Here is a 3,182-nt window from a genome sequence, read left to right as displayed (position 1 = left end):
CGCCGGCTCCTTATCTTTCCCTGGGATCAGCCGAAGAGACGCTCCCCGGCCCACTGCGCTCGGCTCACCCGGGCCCGGAGCCACCACACCGCACAGACGGCACAACAAACAGCACCTGAGGCTTTACAGCTCGCTTTATTGTTTAATGGAGAATGCTGCAAAACAGTCATTTGTCTTCCCGGCCCCACGACCCCGCCGCTTTGCAGCCTCAGTCGCTGGGTGGGGGTGTGCACCAGCGCACGCGTTCGGGTCCCCACGCTGGGCAGCGCAGGCCCGCAGTGCCTCCACCCGGCTCCAGAGCGCGCACGACGCTTCTGTCCCTGCCCCCTCAGGCCCCTGGAAAGGGCCTTCGCGAAAGCGACCGCTGCCCTTTTCTGGCTTCTGAATCTGGGAGCAGGAAGGGCAGAGAGACTGTGGGAGAAAGCTTAGGGAAGGTGTCTTGGGCTAATCCAGTCTCTCTTCTTACTGCCTGGAAATGACAGTTCTGCGCTAAAGCCATTTATGGTTTGCGGGGTCAGTGGGCTCTGACTCAAGGGCAATCAATAAAAACATTTAGTTTAGTAATAAGCTGCCTTTTTTTTTTCTTTCCGAATGTGCAGAGAAAGATGCGTCATCCTCTTGGACAGGGTGTTCCTGTGCGGCCGAGCGTCCTCCCCTCCACCCCCCCCACGCCCCAGCACAAATAAGTGGCGTGACTTTCCGGTGCTCTCGGGGACCATTTCACTAGTCAAACCGTGGGAGCCTTGCTTCTCGCTAGCATTCAGTTGAGAGCAAGGTGACCACTGGGACAGACCTTGCTGTGCCATTTTCGGAGTAACAACAAAGCGTGGGGAGTTAAAATCAAGGATTTCTGTGACTCACATTTCAAATTAATTGAGTGACATTAAGTTGATTATAACGTGGATCATTCCCTATGGGATTTTTTTTTTCTTGTTTCAAAAATTAGAGGGAGGTGTCTAGTTACATCTTGTTGCTCACAATTTTGGTTTGCAAACATTGTGTGTGTGTGTGTGTGTGTGTGTGTGTGTGTGATTGCCATAGAATAGATAATGCTGCTTCTGTTTGAAAGCTATCCATAAACATAGGTGTGGAACATTTGCTTATGTGCTTAGTGTTGTGTTAACACAAACACCACCATTTTCCAGCTTTGGCTGCAACTTCATGCTTTTCCCTGCCTGTTCTCTAAATCACAATCACCACTAAAAAAAGACAAAACCCAACTTTTGTGAAATCGAGGGGTTTCTGTAGGTTTTTTTAATTTTTCCTTGTCCAGACAATGATCCTTAACAGTAAGTCAGGCACTGACTTTTTCTCATGGGTAAAAGTTGCTGTTTATTTTGACCTGTCACAAATACAATGTGTTGTTTGAAACTTGTTAAATTTAGCAGGTATATAGAGATAATACTAGGCAGGCAGGCCACTGAATATGATAAAGCAAAATATGGTGGGAATTAACTTGTAAGAGCTATGAAAAATCTTCTTTCCCAGTAACATTTTAATTAATATTTCCAAAATGTCTTATTTTCTCACAGTTCTGTAACATGAATCAGTAAAGTAGCGGATGAACACAGGTAAATGCATAATTTGCAAATGCTACTTGTGCAGGGTCTATTCTGCACTGATAGTCTCAGTTACTTTTAAATACATTGTTTTTTTCCTCATTAAAAATAATTGCCCACAAGTAAGTAAAAAAAAAAAGCAAGACATATTTTGTCTTAAATGTTTCAACAATTATGTGTGAGAACTATTACTTTTAAAATTGTAAATGAGGTTTATTGTACTTTTAATTATTTTATTTACATTCAATCACTGTGTATCATTACAGCATACCAAATGGATTTTCCCATCATGAATACACTGTATACTGGTTCAAAGATACTGCCATACACATTATCATCAACAGATAATTTTCCATTTTTCTGTTCCTTAGGAGGTTTACTTTAAAGATAAGTTTAACAGAAGAAAACCTATCTCTGATTTTTGGGAGATTAAGGAGGAAATATCTAAAAGTGAGTTAGATTTGTAAACATAACTTAAGTACTTTGAAATAGTGTATTTTAAGAATTAAAGGGAAAAAATACTTATGGGCCCATTATAAACTCTGAGAAGAAAATTGATGGTTATTTAAATTTTTATTCCAGTTGTCCAAGAACTTGTGTTATGGGAGATCAGTTCTCAAAATGAAATACTTGAGTAAAGTATATTTACTTGTGTTATGGGAGATCAGTTCTCAAAATGAAATACTTGAATAAAGTATATTTATATTTATATAAATAAAAACATCCTGGCAACCCAAGTAACACTTAAGATTTAATTAACAAAAAGAGTGACTTAATTTGTAAAATACAGTAATTCATAACATTAAAGGGATGATGTCTAAAGAGATTAAATATGCAAAAATATGGATTATTGATTTCTGGAGAATGAAACTTTTTGGTACATTCCAAAATCATTTACTTTCCTTAGTAAGATATGGAAATATTTTGGAGATTACTACTTAAAAGTCTATTTTTGTATCAAAATACCTTTCACATTTTTAAGACTATGATATAACCTTAAAGTCTTTATGACTTAAAAGAATTAGCCACTTTTGCATTTTACATGGGCAAATTTCTATCTGTTCACTAGAAGTTGCACATTTGGATGAAGGATGGTATATTGCCAATAAAAACTCACTTTTTAGTTCTATTATGCCATCAATATGGACTCATACGTCTCATTAATGTTAATGGCAAATGTTCTTGTGCAAAAAGTATACTAGGGCTAAAATAACCTAAGAAGTAATTTTGATCACATCCAGGTTCAAATAAGATGTTAGTTTCAAAGATGAAAATAAACACATGAAGTGGTAGGATTAGAACTGATTTCAAAGACAAATGCATTATGGAAGAAGAAGAAGGAAAGAAAGGCCTAAAACTCTTTTCTCCTCCTTTTAGAATTTTAGAAATAACTCTTAGTTAACTGATAATGAGGGGGCTTGAAAAGTTTATAGAGAGGCAAAATTAAAGTATGAGTTTATTTTGGTGTAACTTTTAAAAATCTATGCATAGTCTTTTCATCATATGTACGTTCCATGTATTTCTTTGAAGATCCCCTCCTGTTTCAGAAATATTACTGTTGAGCTTCTCTACTGCTGAGAGCTAGACCCAGAGCTGGTATTACTGCCTACTGGCCATATAGGA

The sequence above is a fragment of the Tupaia chinensis genome, unplaced genomic scaffold, assembly GCF_000334495.1.
Source record: "Tupaia chinensis unplaced genomic scaffold, TupChi_1.0 Scaffold000251_1, whole genome shotgun sequence".
Lineage (NCBI taxonomy): Eukaryota > Metazoa > Chordata > Mammalia > Scandentia > Tupaiidae > Tupaia > Tupaia belangeri.
This window is presented reverse-complemented; position numbering follows the sequence as displayed.